Raw genomic sequence first — 23,845 nt, 5'->3', positions numbered from 1 at the left:
TTTTTTTATTATTTTGTGTGGTTAACGATGGTTAGATTTGTAACGCACTCATGAGCATTCTTTTTTAAACATTTCCTTGTTGGCGTTTTTTTTTTTTTTTTTTTTTTTGCCGTGAATATTTGAGAATTTTTACTGCAAAGCGCTGGGGTAAAAACAAAATAACGTAACTTAGGTTGTTCACGTTCCTCTCCAGAACTGAATAAATACAGTTACTGGCTACTCTATCAAAAATTAAGCAAAATACCCTTGACCTAAGTTGACGTTCGTGCCTGTTGGTATTTCACGGTTAAAAATTAAGAATGAAAAACAACGGGAAGACACGGACAAGATCAAGAAAGACGAACAACAGCGCTGAGTTACAACTGAAATTTCTTTGTACTAACATCGAGTAAAAATACTGCAACGCCAAACGAAGATAGAGAGAGAAAAAAAAAGAAGACATAAAAACGAACGCTACGTGCTTCTCAAGACGCAATAGTTTCCTGACGTCTTTAAGACAGGACGTTGTATTTTACAGTGATGACATCGCGACTTTGACGACTTTCGATTACTTTGTGGATGCCACTTAATTGCACTTAGCGAATTCTTCTGTTTTAATGTGCCACTGCTTTCTTTTTATTCTGTCATTACTCCCAGAACAGCTTGTTGAATACAACTAGTAGTATTTCTTGAAAAATTAATAAATATATGAATGAATATTTTTTTTAAAATTTCCGAACAAATAAATAAAATAAAAAAAAGTATGTCAGAAGTGGGATTCGAACCCACGCCCGAAAGACCGGACTGCGACCTGAACGCAGCGCCTTAGACCGCTCGGCCATCCTGACGCTGTTAAAAGCCTTATTTTGCAGTAAAATAAAGAACACTCATTGCATCAATTTTTGTTTCATCCGGGGTACTTGCTTACAGCACGACCTACAAAAAAGGTTTTCTGCAGCGTAGGGAAATCCTTCTCGCCACCCTTCACATATTCCCCTCTCCAAATGCAATCTTGACGAGCATATTTTCATTAGGTGAAAAGACAGTGAGTGTGCAGGCAGGCGAACTGGTGATAGCTAATAATGTCATATAGCACCTGAGACTGTGGTGGAAGAGATTTCTGTGTCTGTTCCTTCTACTAAAAAGTTTCCAATTTTTTCCGTCACAGTCTCAGGTGTCATATGACATGATATTTTCATTACCTGCTAAAGCGCGATTTTTTCCCGTCTTAAACTGTAGTTTGCAAACAGACATTGATATATCATTGCATTCAAAACGATGGTCGCGAAATTGTTCCGAGCTAGTAGCCATTATTCAATAACGTTATGGCAATAAACTAATTTTAATGAAACCGACGCGGGCACCGCCTCCTTTGCCCCAACTATTGTGCATGCGCTGTGTCCTTTTTGCCTTATCTCTCCATGCAATAATAATTTAAAAAAAAAAAGTTCGTGATATTCAAACGCCACTTCGGTCGCTCCGAGGCAAAGCGCCGGCCTACGAATCCCCAGGTGGCGGGTTCAAATCCCGGCCGAAATACCCGAGGTCTGACGTAGGGTTATTGCGAGATCGGTTTCATGGCAAAAGATCTCCAGGTTATCGAAATGAATCCATAGTCGTTTGCTGATACGTCCCAGATGATTTTCGTTCGCTTGGCAAGTAAAACCTCCAGTGTGGCGCCCTTTAACTTAGGATAGAATTAACAAGGTAGAGCGCATTCAGATGCTAGCTGCTCGGTTTATTTTTAACGCTTAAAATACGAGATCATCATCTACCGAATTAGTAAAAAAAAGTCCAGCTTTTGACTTGACAAACACAGCCTATAATTGGCAGATTGAAAACTCTTAACAAAATCATAAACGGCTCCCTTCATATAGATAGCTACAATTACTTAACACTTCTGCAGTTTAGGTCTTCACGAATAAATGATCGCCAAGCATCAACACAATACAGGTTTAAAAATGATTGCTTTAAAGAACAGAATGTTAGGGCGTAAACGAGCTGGTGATGATAAAACCTGATGAACTATAACACTGAGATTAGGGAGAAAAGCGACGATAAAAGAGAGGAAGAACACGAGTCTCGAACGCAGCTAAAATTTATTGCCAAAAACAGAAAAAAAGGCTGTTTATATAGGCTTTATAGAGGCTTTATGTAGCCACTGTTTCGTCTTTTTTTTTTTTTCGCCTCCACGTACTTGTTTTGTCAATAGGTGAAGATCAGAGATAAGTTTTCAGAGAAGGTTTGAACCTTCGCCAGCCTGCTTTTTTTATTTTAGACCCGCTGTAGTTATTCGTTCATGTTAGTGTTTGCACACGCACGTTTGCCGAAAGTTTGCTTCCTTCTCTGTGTTATTTTTGTCATTTTTTTCTGTTTGTAAAGATGCCTGAAGCCTAAATGAGCAGGATTTTTTCTCAATAAATTTCAGCTGTCTCTGAGACTCCTATTCTTCCTCTCTTTCATCGTCGTCTTTTTACCTAGGCTTTAGATACTCTTTCTCCCCTCGGGCCATTCAGAGTGGAATAACGTAACTGCCGTAAAATACCGCGGAAGCGCCCACTATTAATTTCCCAAACTTGCCAAATCCTGCAGGTTAGACAATTAAGCACTCGATTTGTCCGGACAAGCGCCCATGTCTTGATTAACCCAGTTTTCAATTAAAGTGGGAAGGGCGCTCCCCCTGTATTTTAAAGTAATGACATTGCGACTTTGAGGACTTTCGATTACTTTGTAGATGCCATTGAACACCACTTTCGCTATTTGTTTTCTTGGTGCGCCACTGCTTTTTTGCATTTTGTAACCACTTCTACAATAGTTAATTGAATGAAACAAACAGTATTCTCTGAAGAATTAATAAATATATGAATTATTTTTTTTTATTAGCGAACTAATAAACAAAATAAAAAGTATGTCAGAAGTGGGATTCGAACCCACGCCCGGAAGACCGGACTGCGACCTGAACGCAGCGCCTTAGACCGCTCGGCCATCCTGACTGTGCTCAAAGTCTTATTTTGCAGTAAACTAACGAACACTTATTGCATCAATATTTATTTCATGCGGGGTACTTCAATTCAATTCAATTCAATGTTTATTTACCATTTTTTACAATGGCGGGGGCTGGGAAAAAAAGCTGTATGGACAGCTTCACGAGTTCCCAGCACCACAAAAGTTTCAGCAGCAGCGGCAATGCGAGTTCACACACAGGGTATAGACCGACACGCGGAGCGGCTCTGTTTACCAACACGGCCGGAAGGCCGCGCATGCGCAGTAGCTATGTGGGCAAAAGCGACCGGTCTCTCCGCGTTTTCGCCGTCGCGTTGTGTGGCGTGCGCTCGCTGTTAACGTTGTAGGGACGCTTCTAGCTTTATTTGTGCATCGTATTTTCTGGCAACGTATGTCGTATGCTATGCCCGACTATTTGAGCTCGCCAGCCGAGCCTGAACGGCGGCGGTATCAAAACAAACTGTGCGTGGACGGCGTTGCCTACGAGGATCCGTACGCCGTGAACAAGGGCTGCTGGACTTCCGACGTTAAGTTGCTGCCACCGAAGTCGACGGCTCACGTCGTCGTTTATTTAGTTTTTTCGCCAAGCCAGTTCACGGCCGACACGGAGCAGGCGTACAAGTCTCTCGAGGCCTACGATTACTTCGAGTCGGTTTCCGCACTGCCGGCGGGATCAGCAGACTGTGGGTCTGCGGAACTGTAATCATTAATTAAATAAATACACAGAGCGTCTTCAAGTCAAGGTATGCCACTTTTCCTACTCTCATGACCACAAGGCATTACAAGCAGTAACGCTTTGTCCGTTCTGCAGTCTTAGCGGTAACACGTTACAAGTAACGGCGTTACCAGGAACGCGTTACTTTTTTCAGTAACGTAGTAACGTACTCGTTTATTTTGCGACACAGTAACGGGCAACGTACTTACGTTGCTATTTCAAGTAACGTAGTTACGTTACTCGTTACTACAATTACACTTCAAGTTTTTCCGTGTTTTTAGGCGTCAAGCCATGTTTTTCTTTGCGTTTTTTCTCGTCAGTGTTTAGGTGAAACCATAAAAAGAGATAAAGTAATTATGTTCTGTTTCTGCATGAACATAATATTTCTTGGTCTATGAGCTTATGCATACCTGTATCTTCAAAACCGTAAAACGTGTTATATCATAATTTAAAAAGTAACGCAGAAGTAACGTGAGTTATTTTTTATCAGTGGCCGTAACGCGTTCCTTTTATTTTTAGGCAACGTAGCTCAGTAGCGCGTACCTTTGATTGGCAAGTAACGAGTAACGTATTTCGTTACTTTTTTTTGGTAACGCCTACAACACTGCCGTTTTGTCGCCGATCCCCTTCTGCTGGGTAGCACGGGCGTAGCGAGCCTCCGACGAGCGCTTGGCCGGTGCTTTGTGCGCGAACACCGTGGGAACAGGGCGGTCTCAATCAGAGGACGGTTTCCATGTACATAAGCAAGCCTCGGGACGGAGATTGAAATGGAATCCGCACTTGCCTCCAAGAAAGTGCTTTCCGCACAAACGCGCGAGGCGACCATAATTTTCGATCCACGGATATTATCCACCTTCTATGTCTTTCAGAGTCTGTCGGGAACTTGTAAAAGCTCACTCCGCTACTTTTCTTGTAGATTTCGGTGAGATTAAAGGCAACACAGCTTCGGGGCATGCTGAAATACCGTGACGCCCATGCGAAACGTGCGCCCTTTTGCCCACACCCCTCGGCTCCGGCGCGATCGCAGCGCCGCCGCAGCGCCGTGACGTCAAGCCCGCGTGTCGGTCTATACATATTAAAAAGAAGAAAAAAAAAGATAAAAAGTTATACAATATTAGCTAATGCAGAGAACAGTGGATTTAAAACCAAAAAACAAGCAACAATGCAAGTACAATACAAATGCAACTCAAGTGTAACCATATCACTCGCAACACAAAAAATAAGACCGCAATTCTTTGGGTGAAAGAGTAGTTATGTCTATGTGCTTTAGGGTTAGCATATTTAGCAACTTCGGGAGAGTTATTTTGATTCTCTGAAGACCATAGTTAGAGCGGGAGTTTTCAATGAACCAAGGTTCAGAACTACGAGTTGGATAATTTGAGCTTTTTTCCTTCAGGGACGCTAGAGAAATGAAACAGTCTCTATTTTTACTGCAGTCTATTTTATATTTCATGCATAACTTAAAGTTGTAGAGTGTGAAGATTTTCACGACATTTAGATTGCGAAAAAGGGATTCTGTGTGAAAGTCATAGCCGACATTGCAAATTATTCTTAGAGCTTTTTTTTGCAAGAGATGTATTTTTTGAAGGTTCAGTCCTGTGGTCGTCCCCCAAATCAAATGACAATAGTTTAAATGGGAACAAAATAATGACTGGTACAGAAGTAGTTTAACATTGAATGGAAGAATATAAGAATGCCGATACATTAAACCTACCAGGTGACTTAGTTTTGATGTGATGTGGTCAACGTGAGCGTCCCAGGACATATTTTCGGAAAAATACACCCCTAGTGTTTTAAATGATCTAACAACCTCAATTGGTGAAGAGTACATTATGATATTGGTCGGAATTTCAACAAATTTGTTTTTAGGTTTAAAGCAAATAGCCTTTGTCTTAGCTGTGTTGATTTTTAGCAAATTTGCGTTTGCCCATGATTCTAGCTCTGCTAGTACGTTATTCGCAATCTTAGCCATTTCATCCCCAGTCCGAGCAGATACAAAGACGCTGGTGTCGTCAGCATAGATACAAAATTTTACCTGTTTGTTTATATTGACTAAATCATTGATATATACATTAAACAAGAACGGGCTTAAAGGGATACCACAACGAAATTTCGGCGCTCATTTTTTGGTCTATATGTGTTCAAAAGAGCAGTATCACATGGAACATACCAATATCTTGTTAAAAAAGTCTCGAAAAGGAATTTTAAAACGAATTAAACGATTAGCAAAGAGCACCTGGTGGATGTCGCTAACGCCTCGTTTGTAATGCTCGTCTAGGAACCTTGACGGCTAGTGACGGAGGTTGTCTCGTCTCCGGCCACGACGAGAGAAGGGGGAAAGGAGGAACTCCCCTCTTCCCGAGAATCCCTTTTGTGTGTCGCAGAACTCGCTATTGTCCCCCTAGAAGATTATAGAAGATTAACCCGTCACTCAAAATTCGTACAAAAGCAGCTGCCTCGGTGGCTGGAACGACTAGGCCATCCTCTCGACGTCAGCCTCGCCGTAGCTTTGCTCGTCTTGAGACGACCTACGTCACGATTGCGTTGGATGTCACGTGCTCTAAGCTGGGCCTTCTCCGAGCGCTTGCCAGAGTGGGCCGTTTATAACGAAAAATACAGCCACCAGGATCAAAATACAAACGTGCGATTGTCATTTACGGATATTGTGGATCATATTCAACCTATTTTTGAACACAACGGGAATATTTCAAATTTCTTTGAAGTATCCCTTTAAAGCCTCACCTACAAACAGGTTTTCCGCAGTGTACAAAATCCTGCTCGCCTCTTCCATTGCAATCTTGACGGCGGGGGGACTCTTTTTCTTGCTGCATCTTGGAGCTGGATAAGCCGGGAGCTTATCCCGGCTCATACAGCCCCGAGATGAAGCAACGAACAGGAGCACCCCCCCCCCCCCCCCCCCCCGCAGTCAAGACTAGAGTAGGAGAGAGGGAAATGAGAAAGGGCGGCGAGCAGGATTTTCCTACTTTGCGGACAATGATTTTGTAGGTCGGCCTTTAAACAACCGAATTTTAAAGCCCTTTCACGCACTTACGTTTGTCAACAACCGACTGAGACAAAACTGTTTTTAAGCGTCTTGTGACGGTTCACGACCGCCTGCAGCTGCGGAGGCAGTCGTCAGCTGTCATAAGAGTCTCAAGAACCAGTTTTGTTTCAGTCGGTCGTATTCAAGTGCAACTGTGTGAAGGGGCCTTGATTAACAGACAGTTCGTGTGCAGGCGAGCTGGTGATAGCTAAATCTCACTGTGTAACAGCCGAGATTGTGGTGAGAAAAAAAAACCTTCAAGGTAATAGTAGGGCGTGTTGGTTGAACATATTGAGAGGTTTTTTGAACGCAAGTATGGAAAAAGGACAAACAAGGAGAAACATGACAGAGTCACCTGGAGGCGGAACTGGAGAAATATGTCCGAGAGAGGGGGGCGGTCGACAGCCCTCGGAGAAGACGAGTTGGGAAGACCTCGCCGAAGTGGTGGAAGTAACTTGTGACGGCTTCAAGCTGAGCTAGTTGATTCATGCTTGTTAAAGCATGTTTCGAACTCCTTGTTTCGATTTGTGAAAACTGATGTGCAAAGATCCAGCACCAACCTGAAGGAGGTGGAACAATAACAACAAACAAGCCTCGATCACCTGATGTCGTCGCTCCTTATATCCATGGGCTCACCCATCGACTAAATAGATTGCTGGCCGAGAGGGCGTACAAGTGATATGATCTGCGCCCAATAAGGCATATTCCATGTGCCGGAAGGTGAACGGGGAGGACAGCAACGAAGAAACAGGTTGCAACACATCTTACAAGACCAGATACACCGAATTCACAAAAGAAGTCGTGTACCAGGGGCCCTAAACTCGCGAAACACGAAGTTGGGGCCGAAGTTGAGGCAGCGCACCGATTGGACAGTCACGACGATGACTTGGCGCTTTTGTCACCAACATCCAATCGGCGCGCTCCGCGAACTTTCGGCCCGAACTTTGTGTTTCACGAGTTTAGTGCTCCAGATTCATTTGTCATGTGGCAAATGCTACATTGGTCAAACGGGAAGGTGCACTATGACAGAACAAGAGAGCACGCAGCGTTGGTGAAGGCCATCATAGCAGCAGGGCACCTCGCGGCCCATTGTCGGGTGTACACATGTGCGCCAAACCTTACCAACATTGACATCCTGGTAAAAAATCACACCAGGCTTGCTCGAGAAATTCTCGAGGCCCTTGCTATTGACGCGAAGGGAGATCATTGCGTGAGTGCACCGTCAATCGCGCTGATCCACAAGGAACTGGTATACCTGCGAAGTGCCACACTCTTGACAGGCACATGAAACAAGAGGAAGAGTGGAAGACGAAGGTTCAGAAATAGAAGAAGAGGAAGAGTCCGTTTAGCGCAATATGTAGACTAAAGAAAAAGAAGATTTCATTAAAATAGTTGGTAGTCCAGCGGTGTGTCTGCCTTTTTTGTTCGTCTGTGTGTGTGTGTCCTTAAAACGTTCAGGTGGCACTTTAACAAACAATGGTGGAAGCAAAGTTGTTGTGATTCGAGCGCCGCCCGTGTCTATCGTGTTTCTTCTTGCTTGTCCTTTGTCCACACTTGTGTTCAAGAACCTTTCAATATGACAAAAAAAAAAGTTTCTTCTCCCAGGCTATTTTCTTCGGCTTGCACCACAGTCTCGTCTGTTACACATCATGATTAAACAACATATTCGTGCTGCTTGTTCTGTAGAAAGTGGACAGTACGTTCAATCGCGAACATTAAGCACACCAGCGCTCTCGCTCAGATTTGTTTCTAAATATTTGTTTTTCTTAGCTATCCCCCACTTAAAAATTGCTACTATACACGCCGCACATAATTAAATTACACACTGAATATTTACACAAAAGTCAACGCACGCATATTCTGCCGTACACATTACCTAATAAAATGTAAAAGCGCTCGTCCTGTTCACCTTCCTTTTTGTTTTCGTCTTGTTAGCGCTTTTACATTTTATAAGTCATGAACCAACTCGCCCGCTTCGCCACTTTAGTTCACATTACCTCCAGTGATTAGTGTGCATCACCTCTAGAGGCTATAATATAACAAAAAAAAATATGTCCCATGGTGTTCCACATCTTCTAAGCAATAACCCCAAAACACTGCTCAAAATTATTATCTCCAATAGAATGAACAATAGTAAATCCTGGAACCACTCGAAAAGATGCACGTTAATTATAATTAACCTAAATAAGTAATGCCTCATGCGCGTTATGTTTGCGATTTTATTTTCTTATTTTTGATTCTGTTAACCTTCCGTTTGTATTTGTGAGCGTCCCTTATGTGTAGTGGTGAAGTCATATGTTGTTTTCTATACTTGGTGTTTCTGCCGCTGTACTGTACAAAATAAGGAACATGATGACCACCGATGTTCCTTCGGGGATTCTCAAGAATTTAGATTGAATTAAAGAAGCAAGCCTTCGAGTGACGTATTAATAATGGCTCAGATATTTGAATCTGAGCGTAATCAAAAGCGTCGACTGGCTTGTTACTGCTCACGACACACTGGCACACTGGCGCCATCTACAGGTAGCCCTGGAACCCTTTCCATCTACGTACAACTATACTGAAGGTTTTCGCAGAATTTGTGATATGAAGTCTCTATAAGATACTGTCTCGTATAACATTGTCACAATTATTTCAAGCCCATGGTGAAAAAAAACGTGCAAAAAAGTAAGAATTATAAGCAGATAAGGCGCGTTCCGGTGCTACCCGCTACGTGGCACCAGCGTGTTTTCACGCTTAAAGCTCCTTGATGCAAGGTTCACGACCCCCACGGTATGAAGACTGGTTGACTCCCCGAGAAGTGAAAAAAAAAACAAAAAAACTTACAGATCATGAACTTACTACTTGACACGTCAGGACAGGGAACCTGACACAGCATATCCAATCTCCCCGCCCCCCTTAACTCCAGGTCTCCCCCCTACCTCCCCTCTCTCTACCCCACCAGGTTTAAATTACTCTGGTCGAGCCACCTTGGTTTGCCAGGAATCCTAGGAGAAGCGAAGTGGCTTAGAAGAGCAAAGGGAGGAATCATACTTTGTTTTGAATTTCTAGGCTAGGTGACGCAAGCTACCGCCCGTTAGGAAAGGTGCAGCCGTTAGCATCCATCCATCTATCCATCCTAATAAACGTATTCAACCGACAGAATCAGACACCGACAGGATCAGAACGGTAGGGAGGCCCTTTAGTCGCTGCCTGCATTCGATAACGCTGCGGCGTCTCGCGGGCCTTCGAGCGTGCACACGCAATTCGAAGCTCAACAAGAGGAAACGAGCGTGTGTTAGAGGCCGGGTCTCCGAAAGAGACTCTCTGCCGTTCTCATCCCGCCAGTGATCAGAGCCCCTTGATGTGTTTGCGTTTGCAGGTAGCGTCAAATGCACCAATGCACGATCCCGACGCCCCGTGCACGGGTGCGGCCCTAGGAAGCAAATGGCGGCGCAGCACTCACTCATAGGCACCTGTCTCGACGTTCGCACAACAATGGCTTTTGGTACACTCGTGAGAAACGCGAAGCGTTTATTCTCTTAAGAGGGTAAGTATGGCTGGTGGGGCCGGTTGGTTCCTCATCATGGTGTAATACGCCAAAAAAACAAGGACGAAAATGGAAACAGCGAAAGTGGTGCGGAGCATGCCAGCTGGGCGTATGAGCCGCCCTGTTCCAAGAAAGGAATGTTGCCTTCAGCTCGGCGCACTATAAGTTGAAGTGGGACATTGCTTTATATTGCTTAAGAACCGAAAAAAAAAAAAAAAAATCCTGCCTTCACCGAATGAAAAACAGTTTTCATTCTCAGCTTAGCAAACTTAAAGCGGCAAGGTTCCCTCTGCATGTTCTTCGAGATGTTTCCGAAACCTTAGCGAAACAGATCAGAAAAGGCAACAGCTGTGTGTGACGGGGCTCTCAGGAGCGTTGGTAGGCCTGTCGTCTTGCCTTACATCCACGAAAGATGTCCCACAACCTGAAGAAAGGGGCCTATCGCTTTGACATACCGGTAGTTTTTTTCAGGGCCACACAAACTTGCTTCGCTGTGTAAAAAAAAAACATAAGCAGATCGGCGGAGGCATAGGCTGTGCCTCAAGATACCGGCAAAAAACGACACGTCACAAACTTCCACGAGCGCGCCACGAGCGTCACGTACGAAATTCCCCTGTCATGTTGTAATAAGGTGCATGTTGGCCAGACTAAAGTCCCTAGATAAGAGCTTCCTACAAGTAGCGACATTCTTTGAAGCGCCTACTGCGTGACGGTGCAGGTTTTAGAAAGCAAATGGCGGGGCACAGCAAAGGTTTGAACTGAATTCCGCCGTTTTGTTCCAGCGGAATGTGCTTTGTTATTTGCGTTGGTTGTTACTTGTAAAAGAAGGATCAAGGGACTTTAGGCCAGACGGGGAGATGCATTGGTGAGCGGGCTTAAGAGCATGCGCTGGCGATCAGGCAGGCCGCAGACCCCGTCTGGCCACCTAGCTGTCCAATGGGCGTTCGAGCCCAACTCTCAGAAGTGCAGCCCCGTCTTTGGTAAGACCGGTGTCATGGGCCATTACAAGACTAAAGCGGCCAAAGAAATTTATGAAGCCGCGCTGATAAAGTCCCACAACGACAACTCTTCAGCAAGCGCACCCTCTTAGTCATTATCCGACAAAGAATTCCACTCTCTGAAGAACCAGTGACGCTGGTATCTGCGGTGGGGGGGCGGGGGGGGGGGGGGGGGGGAGGTATTTTGGACCATATATTTCTGTTCTGCCAAGTGTGCCGGTTTTAATCTTTTGAAATGTATATCTTCCAAATAAACCCTTCACTTGAAAGTTACGCCGCGTCCTGTTCAGTTCTTCGTTTTCTTCCGTGTCTTCCTTGGCGTTAAGGGCTTTACTCTCGCCGTAAGTGGACACAAGCGGTTGAAAGCCCTCGGTCACAGTCAAACGCCAATGCGTGAGCCAGCCTTTAGGCGGAGGCGCGTTGCGGGGGCCCCCCGTCACCGACCGGGCGTTGGTCGCCCTTCCCGCGGCCAGCTTCGCTCCGCAGCAGAAGCCGACGTTCTGTAATCTCGCCGGTCAGCGTCGGCGGCGGCCGGGCGCACAGAGCTTGCACGTCCAAGCGGCTCACGGTCCGCTGGTCAAAAGCGTCGTTCGGCGTAACGAGGCCCAATTAAAAAGACCATCGAAGCTGGAGCAGCACAGCGGCCTCCAATAAGGCACCGGCAGGCACTTCCCGGACACGCAGGCATGGGCGCCTCTCCGCTCGGCAAGACCGTCGTCGTTAAGACGCTCCCTTCTGTGTGGCCCACCCCCGCCGACGCCCTGGAGAGTTGTTTACCCCAGGAAGTGAGTCTTTGCCGACGGCGAGAATTTGGAGTCGGTGGTCTTCCGTCGAGTCACGTTCGGAGAGGAAATGGACTCGGTCCTATGCACCTCTTACAAAAAAAAATTGCAGGTTCGAGAGGTTTGCACGCTAAAACGTCTTAAAGTCGCGGTCACACTGTTAATACATCATTTGAAAGACAGACTTTAGACACCGTCTTAGACGTTTTTTTTCCTTGTACGACGGACCTGTGAGATTGGTCGGATAAAAACACTCTCTGCAGACGTGTTCGGAGCATATGGGCTGAGGGGTGTTAAAAAACGCTCTGCAGATATGTTCGGACATGCAGACATATGGGCTGAGGGGTGTTAGGCAACACGACTCTTTTTACGGTACAGGGTGCTGGGTTTACACCCTCCTGCCGTTGTAACACCAGAGAGTCGGCGCTGGTGCTACAACTGTTGAATTTTTCCACAGCAACATTCGAGAAGACGAGAAGCCAGGAAGCGTGCAGCACGTTTAGTTTTCGTTCCAATCGCGAACCGGTCAGTCGTCATTAGACAACCATAGGCCTTGTCATCAATAATCCTTGCGTGTAATCAACGACCCTGATCCCCTGTCGTCAGTGGTCGTTACGGGTCGTCGAAGACTGTTTTCGAGGATTCAGAGCTACGCGCTGGGGTTGGCAAAGTAGAAAACGCGTGCTGAGCTCGAGGCATTGTTAAAGTTCGGTTATTCTCGTCAACGCAGTGGTTGGACATGGGCCACTACCCGATTGTCCACCGGGGTATTGATTGTTACGAGCCGAGGTCGAGTGCTCAACCAGTTCTCGGTTCCAGTTCATGAGCCGCGCTCGATTGTCGTCAGGCGGATGATTTCTATGCCACAATTAGAGTCGTCAAGCTTTGCTAAGGCCAAACTAAAACGAATAGCCCCCTTTTATTTTTGTAACTTCACCCTGACAAAGGAGCTTCTGAATCAGTGGCGGTTTGTGCGAGTATACTTGGGCCAGACTTGGACCAGTACGCCTCTGCAAAGTCATCAGCAATATCAACCCGATATCGTCTCGTGACCCCTTCAATGTTGGCGGCATAGTATAGGCACCAGGTCACGTGGCCTCTTGTTCTGGCTCCGAGTTCAGAAGGTGTGTGTAAATATTGCTTTTATTGTAAATTAAAGAATGAATAAAATTGAACGATGCACATATTTCTTTAACTTTCTTGGCGACTGCCTTTGCCTAGAAAGAAAAAGTAAGGAAGTCTACTTAGTTTTTAACGTTAATAAGTGATTCTAATTAGTATTTAGCGAAAGTAGAAAAAAAATTGAAGACGTTTACAAATCTTTGTAATGCGAAATTAGAGCGCAGCTCTTGAGGAGGAGGAGGGGAGGACACGGAGCGGGCGGTATACCCTTTCTCCTCCTCCGTACCCTCTCCTCCTCCCCTCATCGCCTCCTTCTCTTCCTCCTTCTCCACTCCCTTCCCCCCCCCCCCCCTCTTCCAATTCAGTTTCCAACTCTAAATTATTCCGGGAAAATGACGTCACATGACTTGGTGTCACGTCACATATGAACAAATTTAGTTTCTCCGCTAGATTCAGCGGGAAAATTGAAGTCACATGACCTGAACACCAATTCAGTCCCCTGCTAAATTTAGTGTAGAATTTCATTGGTGTTGAGGTCACGTGACGTCAATTTCCCCGCGAAACCTAGCGAATAAACTGAGTTTCCCCGCTAAATTTAATGGGGAATTGAATCGGTGTTGAGGCCCCGCAGCTGGAAATAAAATTGGTGTTGAGGTCACGTGACATTAAATTTCCCGCTAAATTTAGCGCAGTTACGCCGGCGCCGCTCAACCCGGAAACGGGCGCCTGAAACCTGCACTGTAAAATCGTTTCATAACTCTTCTAATAGACATCAAGCATGCTTTTCCTTCATCATCGATCCTATCAGCGATGATTAAAGGTCATAAATAACTACCATCAACAATTCTTGCAGGTCAGCGACAATCCTTATCGACAATCCAGACTAGTGATCAATAATTCTTACTTGTCATCAATGAGCCACATCTTCTACTATTTTCCTTCATCCATAACAATGCCCCTCCCGACTTCATCCACGATCCGGATGTCACCAACGGTTGTTACGTGTGAACAACAATCCTCATTAACTGCCATAGTGATCTTTACTGTCGACAACTATCCTTATTGACGATCCTTACAATCGTAGACCCTTATTGATGATTTTTATTGGTCATCCATGATCATTGCTTGTCATCAACGATCCGTATTAATGATTCTTACAGGTCATTTACGATTCTTATCAACGATGTCTGCTGCTCATCAACGATGCATATCAACGGTCCTTTCTGATCATCAACGGTACCTAATAACAATTCCTTCTGGTCATCAACGATTCATACAAAAAATCTTTACTGGTCTACGAAGATTCGTATCAACCATGTCTGCATGTTACTCGTCACCAATGATCCATGTCGCCAATTCTTACTGATCATCAACGATTGTTATACTGGTCATCAACAAATTACACCGACGGTCCTTACTGTCATCAACGATTTTGATCAACGATGCTTGCTACTGCTCTTCAACTATCCTTATCAACGGTCCTTACTGGTCATAAACAATATTCATCAACGATTTTGATCAACGATGCAATTGCTACTGCTCTTCAACTATCCTTATCAACGGTCCTTACTGGTCATAAATAATATTCATCAACGATTCTTACTGGCCATCAAAGATCACTTATCGTCCACAATGCTCAACTTCAACGGTCCTTACTGGTCACAAACGGTATTCATCAAAAATTCTTACTAACCAGCAACGATCCCTCATCATCCACAATCCTCAAATTCAACGGTTTTTACTGGTCATAAGCGGTACTCATCAAGGATTCTTACTGGCAATCAACGATCCCTCATCGTCCACAATCCTCAACCTCAACGGTCCTTACTGGTCATAACCGGTATTCATAACCGATTCATACTCGCCATCAACGATCCCTCATCGTCCACAATCCTCAACTCCAACGACCCTCGTCCAAAACGAGCCACATCGTTCCTCCAGATCCCCATCGCTCACAGGACCCGCGTCATGCCCGACCTTCATCATGCACAATCATCATGATAGCGGTCAATCAACCGGCAGCGCGAGAGGCAAAGGGGGCCACACGGAAACATCGCGGCCCGAGACGGCTTCGTGGAAGCCTCTCCCGGGGTCCCGGCGGGTCGTTATTACCAATGTGGAATTTACGAGTGCGTTGATCGGCCTCCACCGAGAGCGGGCCGTCCCAGAGAGCGAGGGCGCCACGCAGTCTGGCCCGACCGCGTCGGCTCGCCGGCGGCAGCGGGCAGGGTCACGCCTGCGCTCGAGACGTGCAGCGGTGACCTGCACGACCGACACACGTCGGGCGGCCTCGAGGAAGGGAAGCAGAACAACGCACACACGGTCGACGTCGCCGCCGCCGGGAACAACAGAGCCGACCAAGAGAAACAAGCGGCAATTCAAACGCGCGCGAGTTTTTTGGGCTTCGAGCGCTAGTGCAGCACTGCTGCTTCTTGGTGCGCGCTCGGGACGGGGCATGCACAACGCGACTGCGTGTATATGGGCGAGCAGCGAGAGGCCGCGGAAGAGGGCCCCCCAAAGAAACAACAAAAACAACGCGGCGTGACTGGGGAGGTCAGACTCTCAGGAATGGGCGCCTTGTTTTCACACGCCGTCCCAAGGGCAGGCCGGGCAGGCCTGGAATGTCCCGACTAGAGGCGTCGGGGACTCGATGCAAAAGAGCGCGCCAGTGTCGCCGCGGCAAATCGTGAAGCGCGAGGTTTCAGCGGCAAAGGCCCCTAAACTCACGCGGGAGTTTCTGAAGAGTACCAAGCTTGGGACCAAACTTTCGGGATATGAAGGTTACCCGATCATCGGGTTCCAGATCCCAGGGATCCTGGGTTCCGTTTCTATCCCTGCCCGTTTCGATCTCGATGAGCGTCGATCCGACGTGCGGTCATACATCACTACTGCTCGGTGCACGCGTTGAAGACCCCAGACTAGCAATCGTGCTGCACTGGCTAAATTTCTCATCTATAGGTCGGAAACCAGGGTCACCGTCTCGTAAACCACGGTCACCCTACATCAAAGGCAGAACGGCCTTGCGCTGTCCAAATAAAACGTCATTGTTTTTTACAGCGCTTATTACGTGCGATGTTCGTCACCAACACCAGCACCAATCAGTGACCGACGTCAGTGCGGGCACTGGCTGGACCCGAGTCCCGGCCGAATGCTCACAACGTATTCGCGTTTAACCAGTGCCTCGCGCTGGCCTGCCGTAGCTGTCGTGGAAGATCCAGCACAACGGATTTCTGTCTAAGTGCTGTTCATATGGTTTGCAAAAAAAAGCGAAGGCGTGTCCGACTGACCTTGCCAAAATAAACCGCAGAATGTTTTACATCACGTACGTACATATAATGAACACGCAGCCTCTACCTCATCAACCCTATTACAGGGTGGAGAATAAGAATCAAATTTATTTTTTATCGTGATTTATATCATGGTTTAAATGGTGATTTAAATTAGACCAGTTTTACTATGATGATTTATATCAAATATTTCCCGCAAAAATAATGATAAAGAGAGCTTTTATCTACCGGTTCTCTATCATTTGATGCTTTCTATGTACAGTACATTTGTATTGTACTGAAATCGCACAATCAACTGGCTAAACAAGAACAAAAAGCGAGGCTGTTCTGAGCCAATAGCAACCTTTAGTTTTTTTACTACCTCCCAGTTCCTTCGTCAGTCGTAACGTCGTGTGACAAGCAGATCGTAACGTGAAAGAAAAGGTGATATTTCTTTTTGCGTACAACTCAGAACGGAAATTAACTTAATAAATAAAGCTTTCTAGCTACCTTAAAAAATCCGGCTGTTTTGTTCTAGTACGGCTGGGGTTACACCAATAAAAAGTTGTTAATTAAATTCTACTTTAAATTTACAGTAATTCTTTCCTCTGTATTGTAATCAGTGATCGGAAGAATGCATCACACAATCTGCACGTTTAAAATAGTCCCGATACTCTGGCTGCAGCAATTTAAATCAAATGAATCTGATTTGAATCAAATAATCCTTATCTAAATCAAACAAATTTCAATGATCTGTAAAGAAAGCCTGATTCACTTTATTTCTTTTCAAAACAATAATGCTTTTTGTACACACTGATCGTACACGCAGCCACATGGCCGGGCCTACATTCGGTGTGCCACAGGCGAACGGTGTATTCTCTGTTAATAGACCCTACAATAATGGTTTGAACCTCTCGAGGGGAGATTCGGTAGCTTCTTCTGCAGACTGGTGCCAGCTTCGCAGAATTCGGATCATGGCTGTTATGCTTTCTACTCTGCTCATTTATTAGACTCTGCATTCTCTCCGCATTCGGACAAATAAGCCGCAAGGAAATGGATAAGAATTAACATGTTCAGAGAGCAGATACACGTTTCTGTTCGTTGTGGCCGAAAAGGTCTTAAACCAAGTTTTCTTTTTTTTAACTAAACACAGAGAGAATTCTTTTCCCGTCTGCGCGCCCAGTCGTCGCTCACGGATCCGTCATTCGCTAACGCTGGGCTTGGCTCTGTGAGTGAGAGTGAGCATGGAAGATCTGCTTGACGGAATTTGTAAACAGCATGGCAATGGGGAGAGCAAGCCCGTCTGCTTCCTTTGCATGGGTCGTGGTGACGTCAGAAAGACGACGAGCTCTGATTGGCTCTGATCAAAGGATAGTGGGTAGGCCTCAAAGCAAGCCGCCTTCAGGTCTACCCACTATCCTTCGATCAGAGCCAATCAGAGCTCGCCGTCGTTCTGACGTCACGACAACCCCTGCAAAAGAAGCAGACGGACTTGCGCTCCGCATTGACGGAAATTCACCACGGTTGGTGTAGGAACAATTTGTTGGCGGTAGTGTATAACACCCTAAAGACAACCCTGGTGAGGTATTTGGTAGGCATGGGAATTGATCCCTCTCCACGCTTGCGTTCCTAAATAGATCCGTTTTAGAAATCCGAGTCCGTAATTGTTTAGTTATGCGCATTGAGCATGTGCTGGACACGAGGTCTGCGTCAGCGTTTGGCGTGATGTCGATTACCACTGTTGCTTGATGGGGTTTTGAAAAGGGTATAAGGAAGAAACCCCCGTCTACAAACGTCAAAGGACATAATTGCCCACGTTCGACACAAGAATATTGTGCTTCTCTCGTTCAATTTTTCATTAATTGAGGAAAAGGGGGGGGGGGGGGGTGATGAATAGCTACACACTGCCAACTTTATGGGACATCCTGTGAAATAAAAAGTTAATCAAATTTGATCTGCAATCTATGATACTCAGGCCTGTCCTCGGGACCATTCCGAGTTTTTTTCAAGAAAATCAGAAATTGAAAGTTCTGTAAATATCACCCGTAGCATTCGATGCAACAAAACAAAAACGTTAGAGCCGTAAAATCAAAACTTTACGCGTCCAAATGCTTAAGTACTGAGTATTGGTATTTATTACTGTCACCTAAAATATTCCCGGCGAACATAGCGATGTCTATAATAACCCCTGAGACGAAGGAAAAATAAAAAAAAAACGGACAGTACAACGAAGCCTGTGTTTTTTTACCTTTCTTCAATAGCGATGTCTGTGGTTCTTCGGTCGAAATTCTCATTTTAGTGCACGCCCCGACGCTATGACGCCAAAGAAAGTTCGAGACTATTGCCTTTCTCTCTTTCAGTTCCTTGGTAATTCGACTTTCAAGAATAGCAGGACTAGACGTCATACCGTTCTACATTGATTGCACCTATTTCGCGATGCTATAGAATCTGACACCATGTGAACGTAAGGGCGCCTCTTTCCGATGTCCGGTCTCCTGCTCGCGACCATTGCCTTCCGTCATGCTTCGGCCGCGTGTGCAAGCTCGAGGCTCGCGATTCAGTCAAGTTTTATCGAAGGTATACCACGCTGGAGGCGAGACAACTGTAAGACGTCCACGCCGTTCTCCCCAAGGCAGCGTCAGCTCGTTTTCAGTTTCCGCGCATGCGCAAACAGACAAATTTCAGTCAAACTCTGGGATGAGATTTTCAGAAGAAATGGAGCCTGATCGCACTCGAACCTTGGCCGGTTCGCGACATCTGTGGTGCAGAGGAAGAGCGCGCACATAATGGTCCTCCCTGCTGTAGCAAAGTCTGCAGTTGGGAGAGTCCGTGCACGACCGGAATAAATGAAACAGCGCAATGAAGGACACGTGTGGATAATTGGGTTGTGGGTATGTTTAGACAGCCTCAACTTAAGTCTGCCTCGACAGGCGACCTGTTTTTTAGCAGCAGATGATAAATTTAGCCAGTGGAGTACAACCGCTAGCCTGGGGTCTTTAACGTGCACCACGCAGTAGTGCACCACACGACCGCACGCCGGTACGATGCTTATCCAGATTAAAACGGGCAGGGGTGGAGGTTGAACCGAGGATCCCTCAGCGCGAGTTTTCGCTCCACGTGCTCCGAGCTGGTGTGCGCAAGCCCACTCGGCCACCGATCCCCCGGGATACATGTAGAAGGCACACGTAAACAACGCTTTGTTTGGATGTGTCCTTTACTTGTACTTGCGTTCATTTTGGCGCTGTTTGGTTCGTGAAGGCGATAGCTTTATATGGGAACCCGCCGCCCGCCTTTCTTGGTCGTGTTGGTCGCACCGCGTGATGTCACGATGCCACGTTACCTCACAGAATCACGTGACGTCACAATGCGGGGAGACGTCACGGTGTTGCGTAGCGTTGGTGTCGCGTGCCACGACGTCACACTGCATGTCCCCGCTAAATTCATCGGGAAAACATCTCGGCTAAATTCCGACAGCAAGTGCTGCTCGTTAAGACCCCCATCGGGTGCTATCGCGCCTTCATTGCATTTGACGAAATGTCTGAGCCGGGCCGTGTTTTTCTAGTCCCCCCTCTTGATCCCGGGATGCCTCGACGTGGCCGTGGATGCATCGAGTGCGGCAGCCGCTCTCGGCTGGTGCACGCTCGGGGCAGCCGGGGTGATTGCTCGCCGCGGCGCTGCACAAGGGGACGCCGCTGAGCGTCGCCCGTTCGTGGTATGCGGAGGCCCGGTCCTTGCTCTCCGAGGGCCGGCGGCTCGCCTCCCCGACAGCGCCGATCAGCGTCGTGGCATCCGCCGGAGCAGAGTCTGAGAAAGTGACGCCGTGTCGCTTTGACACGTGCCGCTGCTTGATCTGCAGGCTGGAGGCTGGTTCAGACATTTGCGTTTCAGTGTGAACGCTGGTTCAGACTTTTGCGTTTCAGCGAGAAGGCCCATTTAGACATTTGCGTTTCAGTGTGAACACTGGTTCGGACGTTTGCGTTTTAGTTTGAGGGCTGGTTCAGACAATTGCGCTTCACTTAGAAGGCTGGTTCAGACGTTTGCGTTTCAATTAGAGGGCTGGTTCAGACGTTTGTGTTTCAGTGTAAACGCTGGTCCAGACGTTTGCGTTTCACTTAGAAGGCTGGTTCAGACGTTTGCGTTTCAAGGCGCGTCCACACTCTTGCAACCGAGTACGACCAAGAAAGACTTCTTGGGACCGGATGCACTGAGCGGAGCTGGTCCTAAGAGATCGCAAGAGGCTTGAAAACCGGTTTGGTCTCTCTCGGTCGCACTCGGTTGCAAGAGTGTGAACGGGCCTTTAGTTAGAAGGCTGGTTGAGACGTTTGTGTTTCAGTGTGAACGCTGGTCCAGACGTTTGCGTTTCAATGAGAAGACTGCTTTAGACGTTTGCGTTTAGCTATAAAGGCTGGCTCAGACATTTGTGTTTCAGTGAGAAGGCTGGATCAGACGTTTGCGTTTCAGCATGAAGGCTGGTTCAGGTGCTCGCGTTTTAGTCTGAAAGCTGGATCAGACGTTCGCGTTTCAGTGTGAGCGGCTAGGCTATGGCTAATTCAGACATTTCCTTTTGAGTGTGGCCGACTGCATTCAGGCTGGTTCAAATGTAGCATTTGAGTGTGAAGGCTGGTTCAGATGTTTGCATTTCGGCGTGAAAGTCGGTTCAGACGTTTGCATTTCAGTGTGAAAGATGGTTAAGACGCGTGTGTTTCCGAGTACGACCGAGTGAGACAAGACCGGTGCTTAAGCCTCTTGCGACGGCGTAGGACCAGAGGCGATGCTGCGGAACAGGTCTTAAGCCGTCGCAAGAGGCTTTTAAACCTGCCTCGTTTCAGCTGGTTCTACTCCGTTGTAAGCGTGTGAACGAACCTTCGGTCTGAAGGCTGGCTTAGACGTTTTCCTTTTAGTGTGATGGCTGGTTCAGACGTTTGTGTTTCAGTGTGACGGCTTGTTCAGAAGTTTACGTTTCAGTATGTAGGCTGGTTCAGATGTTTCTGTTTAAGTGTGAAGGCTGGTTCAGACGTTCGCGTTTCAATGCTGGATCAGACGTTTGAGTTTTAGTGTGAAGGCTGTTTCAGACGTTTGCGTTTCAGTGAGAAAGCTGGATCAGAGGCGTTTCAGTGTGAAGACTTATTTAGACGTGTTCCATCGAGTGTGACCACCTGCATTCAGGCTGGTTCAGACAGTTGCGTTTTAGTGTGAACGCTGGTTTAGACGTTTGAGTGTCACCGTGAAGGCTGGTTCAGACGTCTGTGGCTCAGTGTGAAGGCTGCCTCAGATGTTTGTGTTCCAATGTTGGTTCAAACGCACTAACAGTCCTGAGGAAAGAAAAACTGCCCCCCCCCCCCCCCCCCAAGTAAAACAACAACAAAGAAAGAAAACCTCTTCGCCCGTCTTTTTTAACATTTGCTTGAAGATTGCGGGAGTTCTCTGGTTCTCTGGAACTGAACCCATTGACTTCAACGATGTACTCCAGTCACACTTTACTGATTGAAGTGTCCCGGTATATATTTTATGCGTTTTATGGTCCGCATTATTATTATTATTATTACTCCACCTTTTCGTTGGTTCTATTTTAAATGTTCTGTTATGCTTTGAGTGATTATTTAGTTTGAATTGTAGACTGTACTCTATGTCAAGTGTTGGAGGGGGGGGGGGGGGGGGAGGGGGGAGAAGGGGCCTGTCAAGCTGCAAATGCAGCTTTGTTTTTTGCTCTTTTACACTCCTTTGGAGTGAAAATGAACGATTATATTATTACATTATTATTTCAAATTTGTCACCTCTCGTTAGAGGAGCATGTTAGCCGGCGCTTTGAGGTCTTTTTGGTTTATGTATCCCCCCCCCCCTAGATCTAATGTCTGGGACCACCACTCTTGAGACGTCCGTGTTTCAGAGTTCAGACCTTTGCATCCCGGTGAGAAGACAAGTTCAGACGTTTTTGTTCCAGTGTAAAGACTGGTTCAAACGTTTGCATTCCATTGAGAAGCCTGGCTCGAATGTTTGCGTTTTAGTGTGAAGGTTGGTTTAGACGTTCGCTATTGTTTGAAGATCGGTGGCTTCGCTGCATTTTTGCATGCTGCGTTCAATAAACTTATTGCATGCTGCAATAATTTTTTTTTTATTTTTTTCCTTTAGGAAGCTCCGACCTTTGCAAATTTTACCAAAAAATGCACCACCTGTGGGCAACGCTGGACAAAATCGTAGCGCGATAGGTTAAGAAACCGATTTTTGCGGTTGATTTAAAGAGCCTGGCCGCTATTTGGGAAACCCGGTATTTCGCCTCGAGTGCAGGCTTCCTACCTTCGATAATGCTTCGGCATCTCGCGAGCCTCGAGGATGCACGTACAGTCAAAGTACGACGGAAAGCAACGAACACACGCTGGAGATGAGGCATCGAAAATAAACCCTCTGACGTTCTCGTCTTGTCAGTAATTATCGCTTGCTTCAGCGTCTGCCTAAGGTGATGGCACCGTTTGCAGTGTACGTCATCGCGTGCTGGTCGCAAAAAAAACACAAAAAAACACGAATACAAAACACGTAACTACACGTAGACAAAGCACCGGTTTTAGCTCAGGAATTACTCTGGGAGATGTTTTGGAAAGGCTCGTAAAAAGAAAACAAATGCAACAAAATGACGTGATGGGACTAACAAAGCCTTCCGCGTTTACTTCTTTACAGTGCAAGGGTAAAAAGTTGATAACTAAGACTCGCAGAAAATGTCGATTAAATAGCGTGTCTTGTGCTGTCTGTGATGGGGCAACGAGACACATGGCATGTCGTTTCACACTTTCAATTTCCCAAGAAGGAAAACAAATGAACGTTTTCAGCTAAAATATTTTCCATCCTCCGTTTCACACAAATTCGTGCACTAGGCCGGAGGAGCCAATCAACTAGCGGCAAAAGGTGCATCGCCATTGAGCTCGTCGTCTTTTTGCGTTTGCCATCACTGGCTAAACAAATCACGCGCATAGAAAAAGCGTAATGTCATGGCGCATTCACTGTTGCAAGGTTGGTTATTTATCCGGTTATATAGCCGGCTATAAAACGGCTATTTAACCGGTTATAGAGCCGGTTATATAGCAGACACACAAGAGCAACGAACACCATGACGATGCGATTTCGATGTTGCTTGATTGAATCCGTCGAACCCTAGTGTCGATTTCTGCTCGAACTTTGTGTGAAACAGAGCATGTATAAGTGGGTTTTTGCACGTGTGCGTGTGAAAGTAAGTTCTGGAATGATTTTCCATCGCGTTTTTCGTCATCCAATAATATTTTTGTGTCCTTTCATTGTGATAATTTTTCTGTCCCCTCCCTTTACCCCAGTGCATGTACCGGCCTGGACAGGCGTTCACTCCAAGCTCTCTGTGTTTCTGTCACTAAACCAAACAATCAGCAAAAAAGTAAACCGATGC

General features: G+C 46.3%; 2 non-coding genes across 2 annotated transcripts; both read right to left on the bottom strand.

Moving 5' to 3' along the window:
- Window positions 1-743: 743 nt before the first annotated feature.
- On the bottom strand, window positions 744-827 carry Trnal-cag. The gene has a single exon. It is a non-coding gene; the product is annotated as a tRNA-Leu (tRNA).
- Window positions 828-2,888: 2,061 nt separating this feature from the next.
- Window positions 2,889-2,972, bottom strand: Trnal-cag. The gene has a single exon. It is a non-coding gene; the product is annotated as a tRNA-Leu (tRNA).
- Window positions 2,973-23,845: the final 20,873 nt, after the last annotated feature.

The sequence above is a fragment of the Ixodes scapularis genome, unplaced genomic scaffold, assembly GCF_016920785.2.
Source record: "Ixodes scapularis isolate PalLabHiFi unplaced genomic scaffold, ASM1692078v2 PGA_scaffold6__148_contigs__length_123643588, whole genome shotgun sequence".
NCBI lineage: Eukaryota > Metazoa > Arthropoda > Arachnida > Ixodida > Ixodidae > Ixodes > Ixodes scapularis.
This window is presented reverse-complemented; position numbering and strand designations above follow the sequence as displayed.